This window comes from Gallus gallus, chromosome 2, assembly GCF_016699485.2.
Source record: "Gallus gallus isolate bGalGal1 chromosome 2, bGalGal1.mat.broiler.GRCg7b, whole genome shotgun sequence".
Taxonomy (NCBI): Eukaryota; Metazoa; Chordata; class Aves; order Galliformes; family Phasianidae; genus Gallus; species Gallus gallus.
In genome coordinates, this window is record NC_052533.1 from 4443567 (window position 1) to 4458578 (window position 15012).

A 15012-nucleotide genomic window follows, 5' to 3' on the forward strand; every position below is an offset into this window, starting at 1 on the left:
TGGAGACACCAACACTTGTCTTGGGTGACCCCTACTCATAACACCGATATCTTGAGGTGAAAGGGAAGGCTCCATTGAAAGGCTCCAAACTCTCCCACAAATATTTAGTAATTTCACACCAGGTGACACACAGAGCTCCAGGCAGGGGAGGAGGAAAGCAATGGCTGTTCAGCATCTCCTATTGTAGAATCATAGAGCCATAGAATCATTTGAGTTGGAAGAGACCCTTAAAGGTCATCCAGTCCAACTCCACTGCAGTGAACAGAAGATGTCAGCACCAGGGAAGAGTTTGGGGATGGAAGAGGAACCGGAACCAAAGTAGAGTTACACAGTGCTGAAAGGAGGTGAAATGTGGGGAGAAATACAGAGGTTTGGCCAAGACTTTGGATCAGTAACACCTTTCTGACAGATGGCTGTGTCATGGCCACGCGCCCAAAGATCCAAGCATGCTGGAGCACAGGGCTGTTTGGAAGCCTCTGTTTGGAGGGAGCTGCTCTTTGCAGCTGCTGTCTTCTGCCCAGTCACCTAACCCAGGCTTTTTATCTGTCTGGGAATGCCTTCAGCAAGCTCCTAACCTCGGGATGAGTTATCAGCCAGAAGAACATCCAGTCATGATTTGAAGTCCTCACGTTTGGGCTGTAAGGAGTCACTTCCACTGGTTTATCACTCAAGCTGTTAAAATTGGGCCTTATTTCTGCTCCTGATTTTTCTGGCATTAGCTCTCATCCTCTGGTCACTGCTCCAGCAAGACTGCAAAGCTACCTTCACAAATCTGTTCCTTACGTGGATATTGGCAGACATTAAATATTGAGATATTAAATGCCTTATCATTTTCTGTTAGAGAAGCCAAGTCAACAAAACAACGCAATTCTTCACTTCTATTAATGGAGCAGATGGCTGCTCACAAGCAGCCTCAGGAGCTGGGGTTTGGTCCCATCCCATGGGCTCAGAGGCACATTTAACACTTGCAGGCTGCCAAATGGCTGGAGCCCTTGGATCTTCCATACCAGTGAAAACAATTAACCTTCATGTAAGATGAATAACATATGCCCTTGCTTTCACAGCCAACCAGAAACTTGAGGTTCCACATTTTTAAGATTAGATTTCAGGGTCAGAGTCCTTTTCCAGCTTGTCCATTTTAACTGGAAGAACCCAGGTGCAGCACACCTTGAGAAGCACTGCAGTTTACATCCATTTCCAGTTTCACTGTGCAGTGTCAGGACTGGACTACCCAAGAAACCTCTTCTGTAGCATCATGACATGCTGCTACTCCAGCACTGCCTTGGAAGGCAAGTGTAAAAGGAGACAAAGACTGAAACAGCTCAAAAACCCTGTCTCATCCTTACTCACTGTGGAGGTGGCCATGTGCCACTCTTCACCGAACTCTGTAGCAGATGGTCAAGAAGATGTTGTCTGGCTGCCCTTGGTTTGAGCAACCTCCCAGAGTGCTTTTTGATGTAATTCCCCAAACATCTGCAGAGTCAGCACTGCGCTAACAGGTGGTGGACTTGTAAACAGAGCACTTGGACATTGCCTAGCAGTGCCCCCACGCATGATGCAGAATCCTGCGCTTTGCACAACCACTTTGTTTTGCTCAAGTATCTACAAAGGGAAATGGCACTGCTTCTGTTCTGTAGCAGTGGCTGAAGTAATACACAGGCCTGGGGCTGGGCCCATGCTTTTTGTGCTCCTGCACAGACTGTAGTAGCATATAGGCAAGCAGTTGAAGTGCTCTTGTATATTAAATCTAGATGCATGTGAAATTACAAGAGTCATTGTGAGCACGAATCCAGGCATACAATCGTAGAATTATTAAAGTTGGAAAAGACCTCTGAGATCCCCAAGTCCAACCCCAACCCACCGCCACTATGCCCACTGACCACATCCCTCAGTGCCACATCTCCACGGTTCTGAACACTTCCAGGGATGGTGATCCCACCACCTCCCTGGGCAGCTGTGCCACTGCATCACCACTCTTCTGGAGAAGGAATTTTCCCTGATATGCACTAGCTGGGAACTGCATCACGTTGTCCTTCAAGAGCACTCAGAGACAATGTGGGAGCCCAGGTGCAAGGGATCCTCCTCTCTGTGCTGGAGGATGGAAACTGAAGGATAGAGATAGCATCAAAGCAACTTGGAGGCTCCACTTGAGCATCTTCTCCTGTGAGATGGTCCCAGATGCTGGTGCAAATCAGCTTTGCTGTGTTATAGAAACATCACTTCTGACCTGACCAAAAAGGAACAAACAAATGAATAAGTAAGAGACTAGCCCAATCTGCATGCCCTGGGACTGACACACGTCCAGAGCTCATCTCTTTCCAGACTGGAGTGAGGACCAAGAGGCAGGTTCTGGTTTGAGCTGCTCTCAAGCAGAGACGTCAGGCATGCTGGCTGAAGGCTTTCATTTTTTACTGCAATGTCACCGCCTGCCAAATTGGCTGAGCTGGGAAAACAATCTATAATTGACTACAGAGGCATGAGGTTATAACGATTTACCCTTTTTCTGAAGCATGCACATAACCTCTGCCAATTAGCCAAAAGTTAGAAAGGCTCTTTAATGACAGTGTGTCCAGCAGAAGAAGGAAGGGGCACTTGTGTGTGGGGGGGTGGGTTGCGATTGCAAATCGTCATGGTCCAAGTTACAAGCCATAGGAGCCTGAGGTCTAATAACACAAGGAGGAGAAGGCACAGTGAAGAGCTCTGCTTGCAGATGAGCCTTAAGCACCTGGCTTCCTAGGCTGGCACAGACAGGAGCTATATGTGGGGTTTTGCTGCTGGGCTGTGGGAAGATTTCAGTTGGATATAAGGAAAAAGTTTTTTACAATAAGAGTGGTGAAGCACTGGCAGAGGTTGCCCGTGGGTGATGGGTGGGTGACCCATTCTTGGAGACATTCAAGGTCAGGCTGGACAGGACTCTGATCCAGCTGTAAGTGTCCCTGTTCATTGTAGAGGAGATGGACTAGATGGCCTTAAGGGTCCCTTCCAACTCAAACGATTCTATGATGGTTCACAGCAAGCAAAGGCAGAGATAGCAATGGGCATCAGTCCTCTCCTATGGGAAGGCATAGGGCTGATGGCCAAGGGTTGTCTCATTGTCATGGTGGGCTCTGCGTTGCGATGAGACTGGCTGGTCCCGAGGGCTTGGGATCATGGCAATGCACAAAGAGAGCTTCTCCTGCAGGGGACAAGCAGATGTGTGCTCAACCTGATGAGCACATCCCAAAGAAGGGCAGTAGCCTAGAGTGAGTATTCCCACAGTGAATACAGATACAGTTGCCAGGAAATTACTTGCTAGTTCTCACCCACACATAGTCTCCAGAACCCAGGGAAGAGAGTCACCATCACATGAAGGTCCTCCTTCATGGTGCCCACCTCTTGGCACAATTTCCAGGCAGGGAGGAAAGGAAATGTGTTAGGCTTGATGAACTCAGATTATTGGAGTCTGGCTAATACTTCTCCCATGTCTGCTGTTCTTAAAGAAAGCTACAAAAAAACAAGTGCTTTGGGACCTTCCATTATGCAGATATGAACAGTCACTTCATATCATAAGCATCACAGAAACCTGCCTACTCCAGTGCCTCCCAGATGCCACTATGCTGACCACCAGCTTACATCAATGATATGGCTGGGTATTGAACTGGCCCAGTGGATGTGAATCTGACCCTGAATTTCTTGCATCTTGATGCAACAGCCATGACTTGATAGGCACAGATCACCAAGTCAGAGGGCTGGCTAGGGCTGGTTGGGTCTGACACCAGGTGCTGCTGAGCTGGAAACACAAATTACATTTTTTTCAGTCTTAGATTGCATCTAGATGCATGCGATAAGTAAAATGATTAACAAATATCATGACAGATTCAGACTGGACAAGGGAGAGGAAAACATCGGATGCCTTGCTCTGCTCCTGAAGTCAGTCCAAGCTTGAAAAGAAGGAGCCAAGCCAGCTTCTCTGCTCAGACAGAGAACCCCTCTTCCAGCTCTCCTGGCTCAGCATGTTTCTTACTCCACCTCTTGTGTTTACTATCATGTTGGGTACAAACATGTTTGTTGCTAGGAGGAGCAAGGCAAGATTAGCTATCTTGAGCCCAAGCAGAGCAGGCTCCATGCAGAGACTGCTTCAGCTGGAAAGCCTGCATTGACAGGAGGAAGGATTTAGCCCCATATCCACATGGAGAGGGCAGGCTGTAAGCAACAGCATCAAAACTTCAGTGACGATGAAATGCAACCCATGGTGAGACCCGATCCCCCAGTGCTGAGTCTTGCAGATGGCATGTAGAGAGCAAGGAGCTTTCCATGGCAGGCATGGGGGACAGTCCCTGGGGAACTTCCCAAAGTCAGAGCACACAGAGCTCTAGTCTGCATCGAACAACCTTGATGCGAGGATGGCATCAGCAGCAGAAGAGCACACTTGGAAGCACTTGGTTCTCCGAGCTTCCTTCTGGCTGCTGGTGCTGCCCTCTGAGCTCCGGGATCCGTGCATGGCACGATGCAGTCAGTCCCACCATGCGTCAGGCACATCTGGCGCAGGCAGCCTGCCTGGGAATTAGGGCTGCACAGCACGAGCTGTCCTATGAGCACACGGGCTGTGAACGATCTGCTTCGCACCAGCCTAGATGTGGCCTCTTTGACCCCTGGGAGGATGCTCTAGGGATGACTTGATGATGACCAAACTCTATCTGTGCTGATGTGGGAAGGATTCAGGGCTCAGCTGGGCGGAAATAATTTGCTTGGCAGTAGGTCTGGGGAGAAAGCATGCTGAAGGGACAGTAGGTATTGCCTCTCTGTTATTTCATGGAAGGTAATTTATATCCCACCCCAGGGGGCTGAAGCCTTTCTGGGATACATTTTCAGGAGTCTGTGGGCTTCTGGCTGCGTGCACAGCAAAACTCAGGGCTCGCAGGGAGCCTCTCTGCTCTGCCATCATGGCGTTGCCTTCATCTTCTGGTGGGTGCCCAGCTGACAGGGGCAGATTGTCCTTGCCCGGTATCACACTCCCAAGCTGCAAAAACCTCATCCAGATCTCAGAGTCTACAGAAATTGTGATCTCTGTTCCAACCCCTTTGTTTCCTTTGAGTCCCTCTCCTCAGCTAAATAGCAGCTGTGTTTATTAGAAGTAGGAGATGCATTCCTGACGAAAGTGGGAGCCCTGTGTTTAATGGAGCCCATCAAAGAGGGGGACCCTTCTCGAACAAACACATCTCTCACTGCACCACCATCCTCAGGCTGAGCCCAGCCATGGGCTGCTGCTCATGATGGGGACAGTGACGTGCAATTTGCATAAGACCTTCACTAAATAATCATTTGGAGACCAGTGAATATAAAAGCATGCTTGGCTGTCATTGGGTTTGAGCTCAGAAACGCACACGGGGAAAAAAAAAAAAAATGCTCAGCATCTACATGAGCAAAACTCTTTGTCTTCTTCAGTTCAATTGCTACTTTCATTTGTCTTTAATAATATGGTATTTGCTCACTCTTAGACAGCCGCTTGCAAGGCTGTTCGTATCCAAGGCTAATTTGCTCAGACACTTGGCTCTCCCAAAGAGATCACTAAAACTCCTGGTACACAGAGTACTTTTCTTGAATGTTAAAGCATTTAAAGCTTTATTCCTCCTTGTCCGTACCATGCGTAAGTATTTGTGCCTACTCGGAGAAAGCATTGAAAACAAGCTAGTATTTTGGCTGGGGGATATTTTGCATCTTGTTACGCAGGTGAAAGCAGCACAGGGGTAAAGAAGGGACGGGCAGTTTCCAGCAGCTCATTTTCAGGTTCCGGTCAGCTCCTAATTTCAGCCAGCCCTGCCCAGCAGAGATATGTGCAAGCACATCGCTGCTCCTTGCCTATTTCTGGGGGCTGGGTTTGCATCATGCAAAGCTTGCTGTTATTTTTGATCCGGTATTGGCCTCAGAGCAAAGGGAAGGGCTTTCCATGCGAGGCCCCACAGGGGGAAATGAGGCCGACAGCTTGAAATCCCACCAGAGAAACACCTCTGAGGTTGGCCAGCTTTACCCACTGCCTGGGTCTGCCCACAGTATGAGCAGGGCTCACCCTGTATTCACCACCTCTCAGCACCCAGGAGTGAAAAACAGCCCACAGGAGGCTGCTGTGCAGGGAAACCTGTGCTTCGGGTCGTGTCTACCCAACAGCGGGCCTCTTTCTTCCTGCTTTGCTGTGAGCGATGAGAAAGCCTCAAGCCAAAAGAGATCACTGCATTACCTTGTTCAAGCCCCAGGACACAGCAGACCACATCTGTCTGAGGTCGAGAGCCTGAGAAATGCTGGCAGTGTCAGAAAACATTGTGCCTGAATCCAAGGAGATGGAGCGTGGTCCCCTCCCTGAGCAGTGCATCACCTTCACTGCTACAGGGAAAGCATAAAGCCTTTTTCCTGGCTGGAGCTTGTCTGCCTTTGCCCTCCAGCACCAACTCCTGTTATTCCTTGCTCTGATAGATTAAAGACCCCTTTAATATCTTGTACTTGGTTTTTTTCCCTCAAGAGAATGTACTTAGGTGCTTTAATGTTCTCTCAATCTTCCTTCCGATAAGCTAAACAGAGCAAGCTCCGAGTCTCTTGCAAGCTATTTCTTCCGGCTCTCATATCATTTCTGCAGCTGTTTTTGGCACCTTCCTCAGTTTTTCAACTTCCTCCTGGAAACGTGGGCACCATGCAGCACTTGGTGCTCCCACGCAGCAATGCTCCATCAGCAGGAGCGTGGCAGCGGGGCGGGAGGAGGGAGCCCGAATTGCTGTGAGACCCAAAGCCAGCCCAAAACAGCCCATCTGTGTGGGAGCTGCATGGCAGGTGACCAAACCAGCTATGGATAGCAGTGCCCACATCCTCAGCAGCTCTGTTTTTTTTTTTTTTTTGGAGGATAGTTCAACCCTCTGCTGGTAACCAAGCCTGAGCTCTACCCCGTGGTGCAATCCAGGTACCGTGCGGGCAGATGGGCAAAATCTCTGGATCTAAGGCATTTCCATGCAGAAAAACAGGCTATGTGTTTATCATAGAATCACAGAATTGAGTCGGAAGGGATCCCTAAAAGCCATGTGATCCAACTCCCTTACAGTGAACAGGAACACGTACGGCTCCATCGTGTGCTCAGAGCCCCATCCAGTCTGACCTTGGGTGTCTCCAGGGCAAAAAAAACTTAGGAAAAACATCTTCAAAAGAGCAGCCAGGCATTGGCACAGGCTGCCCAGTGAGGTGGTGCAGTCAGCATCCCTGGAGGTGTTCCAGGGCCATGGAGATGTGGCATGGGTTATTGGACAATATTGGTGGGAGGTGGATACTTGGACTAGCTGAACTTAAAGGACTTTTCCAACCAATAATGGTTCTGTAATTCTATGATTCTAAGACAGGCCATCCAGAAAGACCACCAGAGAGGTTCTCCCAACACCAACACCAACACCAACACAGGCAACGCTGCACAGCTTTGCAAAGCCCCAGCAAAGCAAGTGAAGCAACGTCTTGTTACAGGAACCGTGCTTTTCCTGTGCTCCCCTAGAATGGGAAACACCCTGAAATTTAATGGGCACCACCCTACTCATTATGGAGTTCAAGGATCAATTTGTATTGCCCACCATTGGACAGCCACTCTTCCATAAAACGTTGTTTTCCTTTTCCACAGTGGTCTGATCCTCTCAGTGCAGAGAGAAGGCCTAGAATAGCATGTTTCTGAATATATTATCTTTCCAGCTATGTGAATGGAAACTGGAAGTTGGTCCCCCTGGACATCTTTACTCTTCAGCCTGCATTTCCAGTGCAAAACAGCTAGACGTTTTTATGGACCTGCTCAACGTATCCCTTGAGTGTCCTACAGATATTAACATACGAATCCTCCTGCTTCCTTCCTCTAACAGGCTGTTATTGCCTAGACTTTAAAAGTACGGAAGCTGAGGCCGAGAGGTGAATAGACTGGCCAAGATCTCATAGGAAACCTGTGATCTTTATGGGCACTCCTGACCAACAAAACCATAGCTTGGCTTCTTGCCTGCAGCAGATAAGAGGGCGGAAAGGCTTGAGTCATGGTTTAAAGGGGACTTTATGGGTGGAAAGCTTTAGGGCAGCGTGGGGATGGTGTGCCTTCACCACCACAGGAGACCCCATGGGCATGTGGTGGGATGAGACCTCTCCCTGTGCAGAAGTTCCTGTAATCCACATCCCAAAGCAATTACATAGGAGCCCGGTGGAGACTTCTGCACTTTGATTTGTATTGAGACTTTTAAGAAGTCAGGTGCTATTGTCCCTTCCTATGTGGCTGAATAAAATTCAAAGGCAGCTTGATGGCCTCCCTGCATACTTCACAATGGTGTGGCTTTGTTTAAAATTGGCACAGGTGTAAAGTTCTCCATCTCGGACTCTGCTCTGGCTGCTTCCCTAAGATGACAGTGGGAATGAGTTGCTGGCTGGAACCCAGGCTTGCTCTGTATGATTTTCATTAGTGCTAAAGAGTGTCAAGCAGCTGATGTCCAGCTTTGGAAAATGACTGTATCTCTGAGTATTCAGCCCAAAACAACATACACACAGAGCAATGGGCTCTGCGAACCAGGCTCTCTCATCTCCACAAGGGGATTTAATTGTCCTGGGCTTTTCCTGCTTTAGGTCTGTTTTGATGATGGTGACATTTGATAACAACCTTGTGTGTTATTCAGAGCTTGCTTTCCCAGCTCCCTCAGTCACATCAGAAATCAATTTGTTTGTTGTTATTTAAATAAACCCGTGGCTCCTGGAGCTGGAAACTGTATGCAAAGGACAGATAGAGGCGTGAGCTCTCACCACGACAGAGACCCACTCTGGTGCTGTTGCCCACCCCACCATCCCCCATTGCCAGCCTCAGGGCAAGGGCTGATTCATGGTTTTAGCTGCACCTCGTCACCACCAGATCCAGCAAAACCCCACTGAGCTGCTCAGGTCTAGCAGGGCTCATGTTCTGGCTCATTGCCACCAGCAGCCAGAGCGCGGAGGGATTGCAGCACTGAGCGTGGGGATGGTTCTGTTCCCTCCACAGCCAGCAAGCAAGAGGCAATAAATTTCCATCGAGAGGAAGGCAGACGTTATGTGTAACTGGGGAACCCAGGCAGTGGTGAGTAGGACTGATGCCGGGGAGAGACTGGAGAGATGAATAATAAGATAAGTATCTCAGCTAAATGGCAGCTGTGAGAGGCAGAGCTTGAAACCATACGTTTTTCAGGAGCATGTCCTGAGACAGAGAATATTTAGCGACAGGCCATGGGGACGGCAGTCAAGAAGTTGATGGGTTTTTTTTTTAATCTGCCTTAGTGAGAAAAATAAAGCCCATGTAGATAGACTGGAAGTGGCAAGAGCCAAGTAAGGAAATGCCTGAAGAGGCTGAATACAGAGGGAGCAGCCAGGATGGAAACAGTCAGTTTGCTTTTGCAGTGAGAGGCAGGGATGGCTTATCACAGCGCTTTAATCATTTGTGTTAAAGCACTCCCAAAGAAACAAAGGCCACAACTCAGAGCTCCATGCATCCCAAAAGATCTTCCCTGCGTGAAAAATTGGTACTGTAAGGGATTGAATGAAGGGCAACGGATGGGGAGAGGCAGGCAGCAGGTTGTGTGAGGGAGGACCAGATCTCACAGAATCATAACATCACAGAATCACTGAGGTTGGAAAAGACCTTTAAGATTACCAAGTCCAACCGTCAACCCGTCCTCACCATGCATGCCCACTGACTGTGTCCCTCAGTGCCACTGTCCACCGTGTTTCCTGCACTGCTGCCAACTTACAGAAGGTAAAACAGATTCTCTTGGACAGACTTCTCGACAGTGAGAGGGAGCAAAGAAGATATTCATGGGGAGATGTGAGAAGGAATGGCCAACACATCCATCACAAGGACATAACGGTGCCCTCTCCAGTGAATTACATGGGGCAAGCTGTGCCCATCCAGGCTGGTGGAGTTGGAGATCCTGCCCCAGCTCAGGAGTATCTGAGCACAGACTCATCTCTGGACCCCTTCTTCCAAGTTCAGGAGTTTCTGGAGAGCTTTGAGCAGGCTGGGAGGAGACCAAGGATGCTGATCTGGCTCAGCAGTAGGTTGTATTGCCCCTTTGTACTATGAACTCTGGGAGAACAGGGCGCAACCCTGCTAGGATATTTCCAGGACCATCTTCTGACTCTGTCACCAGCTGTCCTCCATGGAGGAACAAGAACCTCATTTGACAAAACTCAGGTTGGTGCTGCCATTTTGATGGATGCTGTAAGAGAATAATTTCATCCTTAGACAAATATCTGTGTTCGGATCTTAGTTATTACTAGAGGACATGGACCAAAGAGCCAAGGTGAAAGGATCCCAATTTCCAGTTGTGCTTCTCTATCTTGGTTTCCCTATGTATAATGCAGGGCAAGGATGCTGCCTCCTCCAAAACTGCAGAAGCAGGGTCTGTGCTATGCAAAACATGAGAGATACGGGGGAGTGCAAGCAAATATCTTTCTCTGTCCTGCACACACACTGAGAGCTCACTTGGAGAAGGCAAAATCACAAAGCAGCAAGTATGGAAAAGAGATAAATTATTTTAAGACAAGCATTCGACTTCCAGAAGCCAGCAGAGATTGTTTAACAACAGATCGAACATGTCCTCTGTTCCATGCTGATTGAAAAACCTGAAAAAAGCAGTAATTGAGCACTCATGAGCACTTTTTCCTACTTTAAAAATGGAACGTAATTAAAAATTGAGACACGGAGGTTCGTCTAGCTCAGTGGGATGCTGGCCGCTGCTTAGCAGAGCATTTGAGGACATGGTGAAGTCCCAGCTGATGGCTCTGGAATACCGGCTCGTTGAGGTCCCTTCCAACTCAAGCAATTCTATGGTTTTATATCACAGCTGAGGGTGATGGAATATCAGATTCCTGGTAGCTCAGGGACCAGCAGGGGAGAACCGGCCTGCATTTGATGCGTCTGCAAATCAGACTGCCTCTCCCATGCATTCTCCCAGTTCTGTTCCCCTCAAGACCTGGGCTGCTGCTTCTCCAGCCCAAAGCTCAGACCTCAAACCCATCAGCCCTGTGCTCTTCTAAAGGGACCCTGGCTTGGGGAACATCGTAATTAACACTGCCTGTACACTGCTGAAATGTTAATGTTTCTATTAACACACTTTTTTGACTTGCTTTTAACACCACAGGTGGCTTTTCAAGAGTTCAGGCTTGATTTAAATCACACCCCCTGCTTGTTGCTTTAATTACGGCAATGGCCAGAGCAAGCGAGCACGTTTCTGGAGCTCAGGTCTCACAACAAGCAGGAGGGAGGTGAGGCTGCTTGGCTTTTTTTTCCGACCGAATACAAGAGGAGCAGGACCTGGGAGGACCCCACCATCCCAGTGTGGGTTGGGATTAGATGGGAAGGGATCCCACCTCCCCACCCAGTGCCTCTGGGCTCACATCCATCCCTTGCTTTCCACCACATCCGCCTCTATCTCATCATCTGCTCCAGAGGCATTTCCCAGCTTCTCCTGGGCCTCAGCAAGCATGTTCCCCTCCCTTGCACCCCTCTGTCAGTGCTGGCCTTTGAGTGGAAGCCTTTCTCCCCTGGTTTTGCTTGCATTACCATTCATCATGTGTAGCACTCACGCTCTCTTGCAAAGCTGTAAGGAATGAAACCAGCGATGGAGCAACCAAAGCATGGAGGCTGCATGACCCCAGTACTGTTTTGAAGCCACCCATTCCTCCAACAGTGGGTTAAGCAGGTCATTAAGAAGTGAAAATGCTAAAAAGAAAAAAAAAAAAAACCAAGTTCAGAAAGCAGCATCCTTTCCTCTCACACCTTCTTGCCCGGGTCTTAAATCACAACCTCATTACCGATGTGCTGGGATGCTGTTATTTATGGTCGGTATTCTTGGTGCTGCCTCTGTTGTGGCTGTAAATCTGTACTGTCCTGGCTGAGCTGACACCCTGCCAGAAAAGTCTGTTGTGGGACCAACTGAGTTATCCCAGTGTGGGGCTGTGGGGTGGATGGTTGGCAGGGGCTGTGTTTGTCCTGTTAACTCCGGATGGAAGGTGTGGCCTCGGGTTCATTTCCATGGTCACTGTCGCGTGAAGGGGCTGCTTGGCTCAAGAAAGCATCGTCCTCCAAGCACCAGTGTGGGAGGAAAAGGGGATGAGTTACCATGGGTATCTCCACGGGTACAGCCTGGTTCTTTCCAGCAAGTCACGACTTATAAATCATTTTGACAAAATAATTAAAGCGTATGTGTGCTATAATTTATAATACTGCCTCTCGCCTCTAACACTCTAGACCATAGTGCCTCTGGATTAAGGGTGGTATAAAAACAAGGGAAGACTAGTCCAAGATACAGCTGAGAACCTGAATGTTTGCCTTTGTGATGTTAAGCTCTCCATCCAGAAGGACACCAGAGCAAAGGCGCTGCTCTGCATTGACACTGCTATTGTTTGAGTGCCTATTACAGATGAGGTCTGCTGCAGTCAATCTCTACCACTGCTGTCAGTGAGTGGGACTTGGTTTTACAACTTGGTTTTAGAGAAGGGAGGCAGTGGAATGGGCTGCCCAGGGTGGAGGTGTGCAAGAAAAGCGTGGATGTCACACTCAGTGCCATGGTCTGTAGTTGTCTCACGCGTGGGGTGATGGTTGGACCAGATGATCTTAGTGCTCTTTCCAGCCTTAATGATTCTATGGCTGGACCCACCACACTACCTGACCAAGAGCCATGGGGAAGGCAGCATACAAACAGAAAGGCACAAATAGCCACCTTCTTAAAAGCATACTGCTGGGAAATCTTGCAGAGACAATTACACAAGTGCACATGCGGATGGAGAGCTTACCTGTCCTACAGCTTTCACTGACATTGCTATTAAAGTTCATCAAACCAAAACCTGTGCTGTGAAACTCCAGGCATCAGAAATACATTTGCTGCTTGGCATTGCTTGACACAGATCATAAAAAAGAGAAATGGGTTCACTTAGCATCAAGACAATCCTTTGGGGGGAAGAAGACCTTTTGTCCTGAGGGTTTGGCAAGAAGGTAATGAGGAAAGCCTAGACAGGAGGCAATGACCCCTTGTCAACATGCAGTGGTGAAACACTTTGAGGACTTTGAGACCCCCCTGAGGGCTAGCCTAAAAAAATCTATTAGGCAAAATGGTCATAGGATGTTCTTCCACAGGAGAAGAGTAATGGAATTGAGGCATATTGTCATGCCTTCTCCAAGAGAAAAAAGTAGCGACTCCTCAAGAGCTGCACCCAGGGCTCTCTTTGAGGACACACCAGGTGCACCTTGGAGATCCTGGTCCTCTGCACAGCCAGGAAGGACAGCTGAATAAAGGGAGAGGGAGTTATGGAGGGGAGCAGATGATTTGGCTCTCAGTTGTTAGCCTGACCCAAAGAAGAGTTGGGTTGGGGGTTACTTTTAAAAGTTTTCTCACCCTCTTTTTTTTTCCACTTGTTTGATCTAAGCATGATCAGCCCTGCAATATGCAGACTCATTTTCCTCCCCCACTCCAAATCATCCACCAGTGAGTGACATTTCAGTGGAGTGGCATCCTACTGGTATACAAATGAAGCTTTTATGCATTCTTGGAAGAGATGTTCATCTTTTCATAGTCTTGGAATTCAACTCAAAGATGCAAAAAAAGATCTTTTTTTAAATCTGCAGAAGTTTTTGGTTTGTTTTTTTTTTTTTTTTCCTCAACAGATGCTCTATGAAAATGTTGAAATAAGTGTATTAATATCAAGCTCAGCCATCTGTTTAAGTAATTTCTCAGGGGAAAGAAAAATGCAACAAGAGTAGCAGGAAGAGATAAAGCTGGGCAGCAGGTTCCCACGAGGTGCATCCCATCAGATTGCACAGCCTAATGAGTGAGGCGGTCGCTGCACGGAGCAGCAGAACTGGTGCTTTTCCAGTGACAGCCCCACGTTCTGCACCTTGCCATGCCATCGTTGTGAGATCACCCCCTATCAATCACGTTGCTTTTAATTCCTGCAGGGCTGCTCGGTTTTCCAGCGGATAAAGGTCCTGATCCAGCATCCAAGGATAATGAGCACAGTTCTCCATCCCACTGAAGCTGATGGAGAGGTGCAGGCACTCTTAGGATGTGAGTCACCTGCTGTGTTTTAGCCTTGGGATGGACTGAATCATGCTCTGGGACCTTGGGGCAGGCATGCAGGAACACTACATGGCAAGGTAGGATGACCTCGATGCTGCCTGGGAACTCTGTGCAAACAACCAGGTGCCAAACCATCTCCAAAATCAAGCTGGAGGGATATATTGCTTTCCTCCTTACCATCCTGTATCCCTGAAGGTGTCCTGTACGTCTCTGACCCCAGGCAGGGCACTGCACTGATCTCTCCATCACCTGTGTATTTGCTCCTCGACACTCTTGTGAGCCCCATATCTCCCCAGAGGTGCAAGCATGAAAAGCCAGCAAACCTGCCTTGTAGGAGGGGGCCACAGTGCTGCCCACGCAATCAGCACAAAGTAAAGCTCCAGCAAGGCAAAGGCTCATTAAAAATAATCAGCGTCCCTTTCAAGCTCCAGGAAGCAGCACTACTGAATGGAGATGCTCTGAATACGTGCAGATTAGGGGAGCAGCTGTGTGGTGCCAGTGAGCCCATGGGGATGGGCATCACAAGGCTGCACCCCATGCATCCTGATCTCATCCTTGATCTCCCACCAGCTGTGCCCCAGCCTCCATATACCTCTCTGTAAGGTAGAGGTGGCCACCAGTGTGTGCTGGTATCTTCCAGCAGGAACAGACGGGAAGAAATGCTTGTTAATGGGGTGTTGCATGAACCGAGCATCACTTTCCTATTCCTGATGTGCCACCTCCATGTTGCAATGTTTAGGGTCAGTCCCCAGCTCTTATCTCAGTTCATTTCTGATGGCGCTGAAGTGAGGGTGGGGATAAATAAATCAGCTGAGGCAAGACAGGGGTTTGAATTGGCTCTCATAAATCCTCCCTCTCCAAAAACAGATGGAAGGAACAAGCAAACAATTTGCTGAGTGGATCTTTTTTACCTATCTGCTTAAAAACTTCTCTCACAGAA